Source organism: Sus scrofa, chromosome 10, assembly GCF_054392235.1.
Source record: "Sus scrofa isolate SSC_HxYL_T2T_F1_AM1 chromosome 10, Sscrofa_HxYL_maternal_Yorkshire_Landrace_v2.0, whole genome shotgun sequence".
Classification (NCBI taxonomy): Eukaryota; Metazoa; Chordata; class Mammalia; order Artiodactyla; family Suidae; genus Sus; species Sus scrofa.
In genome coordinates, this window is record NC_139392.1 from 7,912,091 (window position 1) to 7,925,000 (window position 12,910).

General features: G+C 38.9%; 1 long non-coding RNA gene across 1 annotated transcript in view; it reads right to left on the reverse strand.

Annotated features, from left to right (window-relative positions):
* Positions 1-6,867: 6,867 nt before the first annotated feature.
* Positions 6,868-12,910, reverse strand: part of LOC146398777 (uncharacterized) — an 82,380-nt gene continuing 76,337 nt past the window's right edge. The window contains exon 3 of the long non-coding RNA XR_014817291.1: positions 6,868-8,520. This is a non-coding gene — a long non-coding RNA (uncharacterized LOC146398777). The remainder of the gene's footprint in view (positions 8,521-12,910) is intronic.

Here is a 12,910-nt window from a genome sequence, read left to right on the forward strand (position 1 = left end):
GATAATAATGAAATAATACAGCAAGTACACAAAACCGCTAGTTAGGAGGGCTAAGAGCAATTATTGCCAAGCATATTCTAAAAAATTAGAACCCATACACATTTCTCTTGGGAAGATAAATTTACACAATCGCTTTGAAAACTGTTTTTATGTTATCTGCCAAAGTTGAAAACACACGTCACCCATCTATTCTCCAGTAAATCCACCCCTAACTGTATATCCAAAAGAAACGTACAAAAAGAATGTACAGAACAGTGTGACAATAATATTAGCAACTTGGAAACAACCCAAATAGCCATCAACCTAATAAACATTGTAGGGCAACCACAGGAAGGGAGGCCAAAATAAGTGAAGGACTTACCTGCACGCATTACCCTGAGTACGTCAAACAGGCATAATACTCACAGAGAAACTCTGCCCCGACAGGTGCATTCTGTATCCTTTCCTCTACGTAAATTCCAAACACTGGCAAACTGATCCCGTTAGTGGTTCCATTTAGGGAGGCAAGAAGGAGTGCTGGTTGGGAGGAGGAGACGGGGGTGACATATGCTGTCCTCTCGATGTGGCATTTTTTGACCTACATTGCCATTATTCGAATTCATGATTTATACGCGGCTCTGTGTCTTTTTATTTTTTTCTTTTTATTTATTTACTTATTTTCTGTCTTTTGCCTTTTAGGGCCACACCCACAGTATGTGGAGGTTCCCAGGCTAGGAGTCTAATCAGCCTGCGCCGGAGCCACAGCAACACCAGATCCGAGTGTCAGAGCCACATCTGTGACTTACACCACAGGTCACGCAACACGGGAGCCTTAACCCACTGCGGGAGGCCAGGGATCAAACCCGCCACCTCGCGGTTCCTAGCCGTCGTCATTTCCACTGCGCCACGATGGGAACTCCTGCTCTGTTTATTTTTAAAGTTGAAAAGATGCAATTTAATGAGGGAATCTTTATGATATTCATTTGGATTAGACAACTTTTCCCATTCCTTTTTTTTTTTCTTCTTTTTATGGCTGCATCTGTGGCACATGGATGTTCTCAGGGGTTGAATCAGAACAGCAGCCGCCAGCCACAGCCACAGCCACAGCCACAGCCACAGCCACAACGGGACTCAAGGCTCATCCTCAAACTACACCACCCCTTGCAGCAAGGCTGCATCCTTAACCCACTGAGGGAAGCCAGGGATGGAACCTGCATCCTCACAGACACTATACTGGGTTCTTGCTGAACCACAACGGCAACTCCTGCTTTTCCCCTTCTTGATGCCAGTGGTGTCTTATCTCTTTTTATCTAAATCAGTCTCATTAGAGATTTATCCATTTTTTCATTTATTTTTACAGAGAAATTGCTTTTGGTTTCATGATTGTTTCCTACTATTTTTCTGTTTTCAATTCAACTGCTTTCTGTCTTCATTTCTTCTCTCCTTCAATTTCTTTGGGTTTATTTAGCTTTATTTTAAAATGTAATTCGTTTAATTTTTTTCTTAAGATGGAATCATGGAGCATCAATTGAAGTGCTTTCTCTTTTTCTAATATAAGCATTTAACGCCATCAGTTTCTTCTAAGCACTGCATACCACATAATTTAATAGGTGTATTTTTATTTTCATTGAATTCCAAACATGTTCTAATTTCTCTTTTATTTCTCCATGCTTACAGCAGTGACGGAGTGCGTTTCCCTTCTTCCCGCCTCCAGTCTTTCTCACGGACACTTTACAGACATTCCCAGGGGAGAACTTGCTAAAAGGCAAACATCTAACGTGTCTGTGTTGCCTACGATTTCTACCCTGCTATGTTAAACAAAACACAACTCACTTGAAAAATTACTTAAAATTTTGGCTGATTATCCTGACCTTTATGTGTTAGACACATCTTTCCTTGCATCTCTTACAGGTGAGAGAAATCTACCTGTTTTGACTGGGAGAAGTGAATCCCTTCTTCTGTTTCAGCCCAGTTATTTTCCCAGCAACGTAAGCTCTCCAATGGGTTCAAGAAAAGTTATTACCTTGTAATTTATCTGGCTTTCTCTCTTTCCTTGGGTAGATAAAATGAGCTTTCTAGCTTTTGACATCTTAGAAGTTGGATCTCAATAACAATTTCAATAAGCAAAATAAAAATTCTCAAAGGCCTGAGGAAGGGTATTTGAAATGTGAATCTGAAACTTAGTAATAAAAGGATCAACAATCAATATTTGATGTAAAATATATAAATGCTGAAGTCGAATTAGTTAGGTTTGAATAGTAGAAAGATACTGTTAAGGTCTAATTTGCAAATAGGAGAGTTGGGGTTTTGAATTCTAGAACAGGGCATGAACTAGGAAAAAAGACAAGTAAACATTAAGAGAAAACTTAGGAGATTTGGAGGACAGAGATGGAAATATTATTATTGATCAAAGAACAAACCCAGAAGGACAAAAAAGAATGTACTGACAAAAGAAAATGTTTTTAAAAGACCATAGTCAGCTAGAATTATGAAAGATACAAAATTCTGGATTGACTGTGTGCTTAATGTGGCAACAAGGACCACAAAGAAAACCAGAGAGAGACACATATATACACACTATGGACAAACTTAAAGATGGTAAAGGAGAAAAAATTGCCAACTTTTTCAGAGAGCAAAGAAAGACAATCTACATGAAAATAAGAATCACATAGACGTCATATTTCTCAACAGAAATAAGACATGAAAAACTGCAGTGCTTTTTTCCAAAGAGAATGAATGGGGGCTTCTTTCATTTTATATGTAATGATCTGGTATGAAGAATAATGACCACTCTGCCACCTGAAATTTCCACTTCCTAGTCCCTGGAATTTAGGAGTATATATATTTTTTGGACCTTTTTTTTTGGGGGGGGGAGCGCTATGGAAGTTCTCAGGCTAGCTGTCAATCAGAGCTGCAGCTACTGCCCTACACCACAGCCACAGCAATGCAGGAGCAGAGCTGCGTCTGTGAACTACACCACAGATCAGGGCAATGACGGATCCTTAATCCACTGAGCCAGGCCAGGGATCAAACCCATGTCCTCATGGATACTAGTCGGGTTCATTACCACCAAACCACAGTGGGAATTCCAATATATTACTTTATGATGCAAAGTAAACTTTGCAGATGTTTTAGGTTAAGAATATTAAGATGATTGCCCAGGACTACATGGAATGCCCAGGTGGGCTGGCTCCATCTAATCCATGCATCTTTGAAAGGGGAAAAGGAAGGCAAAAAGATGGGTCATAGAGATGCAGCCTGAGCTGGAATGGTCCTCATCTTACAGCCAGCAAGAAAACAAGGACCTCAGTTCTACAAAGGAGTTATAGTCTGCCAATGCAATAACAAAATAAGAAAAGGATGAGAAAATAAATTCTCCTCTATGAAGAACAGGTTCTGCCCTTTTTAGAGCCTCTGGAAAGGAATGCACCTTGCCAACATCTTGATCTTAGTCTGGTGAGACCTGTATGTATTGTGTTTTTTACCTCAAGAACTGTGAAGTAAATGTGTGTTGTTTCAAACCACTGTGTTCGTGGTACCTTATTGTCACAGCGATGGAAAAGTGATACAATTTTTTTCCACTGATGGTCAATAGATAGTTTGACATTAATTTTCCTATATAGAATATTAAGCATTCTAAGATCTCTTTATAAGCGAGTGTATTAACATTTATTGATTTTATACGCGGCAAATACTGTCTCCAAGTTGATTTTTTCATCTATTACCTTTATAGATAGGTCTATCCCACATATAAATTTTGCTTTGTTTTGCATTATGTCAACCTCTACCATCATTTTTATTTTATTTTATTTTTGCTTTTTAGGGCAGCACACGTGGCATATGTAGATTTCCAGGCTAGACGTCTAAACGGAGCTACAGCTGCCAGCCTATGCCAAAGCCAGAGCAACGCCAGACCTGAGTTGCATTTGCGACCTACACTGCAGCTCACGGCAACACCAGATCCTCAACCCACTGAGTGAGGCCAGGGATGGAACCTGCAACCTCATGGTTACTAGTCGGATTCGTTTCCACCGCTCTGCATCACGACGGGAATTCCTACCATCATTTTAAATACACTCTCCATCTTAAAACTTCTCTAAGAAAGTCTAATTGTATATATCTGTAGTTGTAATTTCTTGCACTCATTTTCAAACATTTAAATTTTGTTTTCATATTTCTCATGCAATATGTAGATGTATTTGGGACTATTCCCAGCACCCACACCTGTGTGGGTTTGGGGCGGGGGATGCAGGGAAGAAAGCAGGATTGGCAAAGATGAAAACTGGGACTGCAGTGTAGCCATAGTCAGGTGACAGCCAGCCCCAAGGGGAGCTTTGAGGGTGGGACTGGCCCTCAGAGTTGCTAGAATGAGACCAAAGAGGCCACAGATCTATAACCACGAACAGATCAGCCACTGGAAAATAGCTGGATATCCTGGGGTGATTTTTTTTTTTAAGTCCAACTTCAATCGAGTCTTTGCTGAGGTCTGGCCTTTGTCTACTCCCTTGCCTGCACTGGTCACCTGTTACTTTCTACCCTAGTTTAAAAATGACTGTGCCTCGCAGCTGGCTGGAAGCTTCAGGAGACCTGCAGGGATTCTGGGATGCCCTGAGGCAGCTAGTTTCCAGTTTGTCAGCCAGATTAGGGCAGATGGGGCCAAGTAACACCCAACAGATGAGACATCTCTGCCTACTTCCTCGTTTTCTGGTTCTACTGCCTTTTCGCCATCCACTAATCCTATGAAGCCCAGGGAATACATGCCTGTTGGTGGCCCCAAGAGTCTGTGAGTCACAACGACATTTCACATTATTTATACCCCAAAGCAGCCAAAAGAACAACAAAATTTCTCTTATCTCCTTAGAGACAAATGATTACATTGCAGGGTAGGCAATGTAATCATGTTGACTCTGGAAGGATGTGTTTACATTTCCTGGGGTCACGAGGTCCATGATCATAAACAGAAGACTGCGATGACACAGTGCACAGACAGAACGATCGACATTCCAAAAAGGTTATGTTTTCAAGAAGACTCAAGAGAGAAAGAAAAGGCAGTTTCCTCTTTCTCCTATCCAAACCAATAAAACTCAGTGTTTTTGGCTTCACACACAGCATGCAGAAACTCCTGGGCCACAGATTGAACCTGAGCCACAGCAATGACTTGAGCTGCTGTGTTGACAATTCCAGATCCTTAACCTGCTGAGCCACCAGGGAACTCCAAAAAATGTATTTCTAAAAAATTAACCTTTATGAAATTTTTGGAGAGCTGCTTCTTCTCTTGCTGCTATTTCTTTTTCTTTCTTTTTAAATTAAATTTAGATTGTGAGCTCATACTTGGCTGATTTTAAAAAGCAGAAATCATGCATGACCTGGTTTACAAATGTGACGCTCCTGAAAATGATTCGTATAAGCTTTCCTTATGGATCCTGGAGTACTAGGCACCATCCAACTGGCTCCAGGCTTTTCTGAATGTTTCTGTTTGGAATTCTCCAAATTTGGTTGAAAACGATTAAGAAGGAAACTTACTTTCCAATTTGCACACATAGATAACATACCGTTTTCCTTGCTGAGATTAATAGAGGAAGAAGGTTTTGGCTTTCTCTTTCAATGATGCCATAGTTTGTTAAGGTCTTGATTCTGGGTCTGCAGGGGGAAAAACCTCAGCTTTAAAAGCCTGCCACACTGAACTCCAAGGCTGGGTCTCTCATTCTCCACATGGGTGTTAAAATCTGCTATTTGCACCAGAACCCCAGGGCATTTACAGCATTTACAAGTTCAATGCTGGCAAACACACGCTCTTCTTTTCTCTCTCCCTCCTTCTCTTTTTCTTTCTTTTCTCTTTCTTCCTCTCTTTTTTCTTGCTTCCTTCCTTTCTCTTTCCTTCCTCTGTCTTTCTTGCCACCCATGAATTTCCTTTTCATTTCGTGAATATAGGTAGATGTATATTTTAAAATACGGTCGTTGCAATGTACCCAACAATTCCGGATTTTCAAGGGGAAGATTTATCTCATGTTCAAAAGCCATCTGTTATTATTAAAGGAGAGTTGGTTTACATGTTGTGCCAATTTCTGCTACACGTCAAAGTGACTCAGTCTCATGTATATATACATTTTTATACATATTTTTTTTCTCATGGTCTATCCCAGGACATTGGATGTAGCTCCCTGTGCTTTGCAATAGGACCTCACTGTCCATCCACGCTAAATATAATAGTTTGCATCTACTAAGCCCTCCTTCCCCCCTCCCCCGGTCCATCCCACTCCCTCCCCTTCCCCTCCATAAGCCAGCCTGGGCCTATGGTATTTGGATTGTTTTCTCCCCCCCCCTTCCTTCTCTCCAGACACATCAATTGTGAGAGATGTAGATGATAGATGATGGATGGATGGATGGATAGACAGGGTCCGTCCTGTCTTCTGCAACCACTTCTTTTAAAGTTGTAGCAAATCTCTCTTATCCTTATCAAAGTGTAGAAATGAGAACAAATATTAATTTAATCAATGACTACTTACTCCCTATCGCTTATAATTCTAAGAATAAACTTGTAAACTTTCTGGACTTCCCATCATGGCTCAGTGGAAACGAATCTGACAAGCATCCAGGAGGACACAGGTTCGAGCCTTGCTCAGTGGGTTAAGGATCCAGCGTTGCTGTGGCTGTGGTGTAGGCCAGTGGTTACAGCTCTGATTCAACCCCTAGCCTGGGAATTTCCATACGGCACAGGTGCAGCCCTAAAAAAATAAAAAGAAAATTTAAAAAACTTACGAACTTTCATGAGCCTCCCTCGAACTAACTTTAAGAAGGCTTCAGTTCACACAGATAAGATAATGTTCCATATCTCAAATCTTGAGCCAGGGTGGGGATCAAAATAAAATCAAATATATTTGCTTACAATAATTTTACTCATCTATTTATTATTGCCATACCAGAAATATGTGCGAAATTATTTTGAAAAAAATACAAATAAATGTGTGTTTCACCAACAGAATGAAGTATGTGAAGGGTGTGTGTGTGAGATAAAGGGTTGATAACCAGGGTTTGCAGCCTTGGTAAAAGAAGAGAGTGAATTTAGTAGCAAAGGGAGGGATGACATGAGCTAGGACAACAATAGTGACAAAACATAAACTCTGATATAAGAGGAGAACATATATCTGGTAGGTACCCTCACAGCTAGCTGTATTGTTGTGTTTACTAACAGAATGACGTATGCAGCATCTCTTCCTCCTAGGAAGTTGTAATATCTAAGAATTATTGCCTCACTTATAGCACAGTAAATCTTTCAACCTAAGGCGCCTGTTACATGTAATCCGATTGTAACCTGAGGAACAGGTCCGACTTCCAGTTTGGATTCTGTTTCACCAAACTCTGCATGTGCGGACATGCGTGTAGTCAGTTTCCTTCCATAAAATCAGGGTTCCTGGCTTTGCTGGGCAGAGACCTACAATATGACAGCTCTATCCTTCCGTTCTATTTCAGTTGTAAGAGTTGGACTATAAAACTGAATGAAATTTTTGAACACGCCCAGAAAAATTCAGTTTAAAACACCACTGGTTGAGAAGACAGGCACCAATATGTTTAAAGTGAAACTGACTGTTCGGTGAAGTTTGCTGCGTGCCCTCAATCTGATGATACCTCCAAGCAGCTCTCCTCCATTCACCACACACCCGCTCGGAATGCTTGTTTTTGTCTCATGAAGTCTTTTAATTGCTGGTCATATGGATGTGACACTATTTCAGTCAGCTGGGATTCAGTGATACAAGAGAAGCATCTGCGGAGAACACAAGAAGGGGACATGGAGGACCCAGAGGAAGACAAGGATGCTGCAGTCAGGAACTGGCAGGATGTGAGGACTGATTTCATGCTCAGTCTTTACCAGATAACTTGCCAAGGACTGAGAAGAGGGGACCATTGCCAGAGAAACTGAGATTGACCTCATTCCGTTTTGTAACACAAGCCTCAGAAAACGATTAGTGGTATATGAACGTAGCAAATACAACGTTTATGAAAAGAACACATTTTCAATGTCACATTGTAAATATAATTTTAAATACAATTATTTATGTATAGCTATTGATGCTCGACTAATTTTAACATATAACTTTTAGCTCTCTACAAACTGTTAATCCTGCTAAACAACTTTTTTGATACATTATTTTCTCAGGAGCCCTCTGCTTGTTTTAATTCAGATTGACAATATACATGGCATATACTTTGTATATACTGTATATATTTATACACTATGTACACATATATAATTATATATATCCAATCTGTTATGTCATTATATCCAATTATATATCCAATATGAATTGCATAATGATTGTACATACTACATACACAATATACATATATTAGTTTAGCTTATACTGACACCAGAGCATGCTTGTCATTTCAACATATCTTCTTCATCAATGTGCATTAAGTAAGTTATTGTAGATAACAGAGGCAAAAATTAGGTTAATAATGAAGACTCTTTTCACTCAACATAGCTTGCGACCCATAGTGGAAGTTGAACTACGATTGGTCGGTACTCATCAGGAAACAGACCTAGTAAAGGAAAAGTTAATAATGAACGATCTGAAATGGGAAGGGCTTAAAATAAGTGAGGACGATAGTGGCAACACATAAATATTGGTATAGGGATAACATGAGCATGCACATCCGGTACCTAATTTTAGTTTGTTTATTCATATAAAAGAAGATGTTTTGAAGCATCTCTTCCGCTGGAGAGTTAAATATCTGAAAGTTACTGCCTTGTCACAGTCCATCGAGAGGACAGCAACGGCAGTGGCCCTGAGGACCCTGGAGACCTCTTTCCACCCTCTCCCACACCGCCGGACGCTGAAGGATGTGCCTCCCCAAACTGAACTGCAACACCATCTCCCACGATGGGCTCAGGACACACCAGGTCAGAAGGGAATGAAGTGAGTGTTTTGGGGGAAACTTCGCAGCCCTTCAAGGTCTTCGACTTTGTCACAGGGTTATGACCAATACTTGTCTCATCTCTTTTATCCCTGTGATGATACATAGAGTTATGACTAATCTTACATACCTTGACGTGCTTTTAGGGTCAGACTGAAAAATTACTTAACCAATAACTTGACATTTTTAAAGAAACCATTTTGCATACATGCCTTCTTCCCTCGGTTTCTTAGTTTGCCGCTTGCTTTCCTTCAGCTTGTGTATTTATTAACTTCCTCTTCCTACGTTCTTTGGGCTATCTTGTTACTTTCCATTCTAAAGTGAACATCAGGTTAAATCTCTTGATGGAGCCCTAAGAAATTTTTCTCTTAATAATGAAGATATGTAGCTTTAGTTCCTTCCCTTCTTCTGTGTCTCACAGACTTTCAAATACAGTTTATTTAAAGATGATACAATTTGACTGTAGGTTGCATCTTTGACACAGTATTGGCCAGGGATTATTTTTTAACATCCAAATGAAATTTCATTTTTGGCTAACTTTCCAATTTTGTTTTTCTGATTTTTATTGGATTATGATCAGGAGACATGAGCTTTCATACAGTTACTTTTTAAACTAGTTATCTTTATTGTCAAGTATACTATATACAATTAATGTGGGCAGAATCTTCATCATCAAAAAGTGATATATATTTCTTATTTTGAAGTCTATCTATATCTATATCTAATTGAATTTGCTGTTATCTTTTCTATTGACTTTCTCCAAATCTGAGATTTATTGAAGTCCCTTAATAGATCTGTATTTATCCCATTTTCTAGTTGCACATTTTTGCTTACAACACTGGCAGACTGATGGAAAAGTATCATTTTTAAATGATGTTACAGTAATGCAAATTCTGATTTTATGCAGTATTTCATTTAGTCATTTTATCATTTTCCTATATACACATGTATACTGCTACTTTTTTAATGGTGCTGCTTCTCAACTTTATTTTTTCTCATTCTGTGGTCTCTTTCTGGTTGACTTATTATTTGGTTTGAGTCTTTACTGCAATACTTTCCTCAGCTGGGATGGGTGATGTTCCATCTTGCTCTTGCCATATTCATAAGTATCTTTCAGTTATTTATCAAAAGGAATTATATCTGGGTAAATACAAAGCAAACACCAATTTAGGCTTTCCTCAACTCAAACAAATGTTCTTCTTCCGTAATTTATGCATTGTTTTCTCTCTGCCATCTAATTTTTTCCTTCTTCTGGACCTCATATCATTCAAAAGGACCTACTCTAAGCCTCACATGATTTTCACAGTTTTGTATTTTTTTCTCTGTGACTAGAGAAATGTTTTCTCAATTTCCCACACCACCAACTATGCAGTGACACTGCTATCCTGCATTTTGTCTTATTTTTTAAATCACTCTTTTCATAACTTTTTTATGCTTAAGTAGCTCCATCTCCTCCACTGGCCCTATGGGTGGAGTTCTCTTTCATTCTCTTTCATTCTCTTTCCCTCCCTGTCTCGCTTCCGCTGCTCCGGTGTTGCTTTGCCTATGGTTTGAGGCTGCGGTGTAGGTGTACGTTGTACGGTTTACTAGATCCGTGAGGGGTCTTAGGAAAAGCATTTTCAGCAGTGCGTCTGTCTCAAAGGAGCTGGCTAGCATTGGGTGTCCCATACCAGCAGTTTGCCCAGTGTCCGAACCTGCAGTTAGATGCTCTACCCTAAACCTGCCTTGTGTCCAACCATGGTAGGTCCTCTTTGGACACTTGAGACCAAAGGACCAGGTAGGTCAAAGGGGCTGATGTTAACCCCCCTGCTGAAAGGTCTACAGATCTCTGTGACCTGAGTTCTTCCCTGAGCTCCCTGGGTTCTCCTCCCCTCATGACCGCAGGCTGACCACGTGTCCAGCCTCTCCACTGACCGACTCGCCCAACAGAACCCCAACCCTCTCCCTCCATCTGGACGGACAGGATACCCCAGCCTGGTTCACATCCGTCTACCCACTGACCCCCACATCAGCTGGTCCAGAGAGGAAGAGGTGTTGCCTGTTGACTGCAGAGCAGAAACCCCCCGAGTTATTTTTCTCTTAGAAAGTTCCACAAAGCACAGCCTGCTTTCCCAGTCCATTAGAAATAAAAGTTTCCTACACAATCACAACTTAAATAACTTTAAAACAAGAAATGCATTAGCATCTTTATTACAAATGTAATTGGTTTTCTTTTATTTTTCTTCATAGGATAGGGTCACTCATTAAAGTACACCACTGGAAAATCTGCAATTTAAATTTCATTTCATGCCGCATTGTAGAAATAGTTTACATAAATAGCGTCCATTAATCATTTAAAACAAAGGTTAAATGTAAATTAGGAGTCTGTTACTCATTTCTATGATTATTTACGGTTTTCTGGTAAAGTTTTATTTTGCTAGGAATGAATGTTTTGAAAAGTAAAATATCTTCAAAGTAAAACTGATAACTTCCAGAAATCAACTGTCCTGGAGAGAGTGCCCTAACGTAGCAAACAGCATTGAAGTTAAAAAGCACGCCAGCTCCCAATCACGATTTTAATTTTGTCATAATTTAATCATTAAATGATGTTCAGAGGGCTATGTGCTATATTAAGTATCACACTGAACACAGTGTTGAGAAAAAAGATATTAGTCCCGTGGCTGTGATTTTTTGAAGTGGGTTGAAATATTGGCTTGATTATTTTTCAGTTTATTCAACAAAAGAAGTAAGAGGAATAATATTAATATAAGTTAGCATAGACTCTCCAGTTTAAGCCACATTGACAAAGAGACAAAATACTCGGATAAACGATTTGTTTCAGTGGTTTGTGTGAATTACTATGTACCCTTTTATTAGGAAATACCTGAGTAATTGACCAACTTTTCACAAGTCATTCTAAACTACTCTTCTTAGGTTATCACTTTCCGTTTAACTATATCTATTCTTTAACAGAAGAGATGGTTTTACCCTTTTATTACAGCTTGATACGATACAAATGTCAAGAATGACATTCTGAACTTTAGGAAACAAGGTTAAATAAAGACATTGTATCATTTTAGTAAATTCCAAATAAAAACATAAAAGGTGTCACTGAATTAAAGTTATCTAGAAGAAATAGTATTTTGATGCGGAAGAATCCAGAAATAGTATAGATTACAGTCACTGGGGGAAAAAATAAGCAAAGAAAAGCAGCAAAATAAAAATAATTGTGTTTATTTCAGCACTCTGTTGGATCATATTTTATCACATTGTTTTCTTTCCTCGGGTGCTAGAGACATAGTTAGCAGTGATATTTATGTAATGGTGCCTGTTCCAAATACTTGAAACAAAGAATGAACTTAGTTCCCCGGATATTTTTGAGAAACAAAGTGCTAAGAAAGAACTGAAGTTTTAAAAGAAAATATTCTATATCTTTTGTAATACAATAATAGCATCTACAATGTTGAATGAGAATTTTCCAATAAATTTGCAACAATTTTAATAAACCATTATTATAATTCCATTCAGAGAGAATTTAGTTGACGAGATGGTTAATTTGAAATATCAGAAGCAAAGTTCAGGTAACTGTTGCCAATAAACTATCCTAATGGCTTTTTATTCATATTTTTTCCAGATCATGTTATCCAAGGTTGGTTATATGTAAATACAACAGTTTGCAGCTTGTTGTTTCAAGCAAAAATTATACTTCAATTACGCTCTAGACATACTTCATGTTGCTCTTTACTAGACCAAGAAGGCAATTACACTTTTAACTCTCTCTTTCTGACGAAATAATAATCAGAATGCATTAACATGTTAAAAAGGAGAGATCACTAAATGCAATGTCATTGAGAGAATGGAAGCAAATGAGTCAGGTTCAGGAAATTATTTTCAGGACTTTGATAACAGACCAACCTCTGACAGTGAGGCCAATCTATAGAAGCTTCCATTTGAAATTTAAGTCTCCATTGTCGTATCTCTACAGACAACATGACTCAAAAGTGATTGTTGCCATTTTAACTTTTAAAATAAGCAA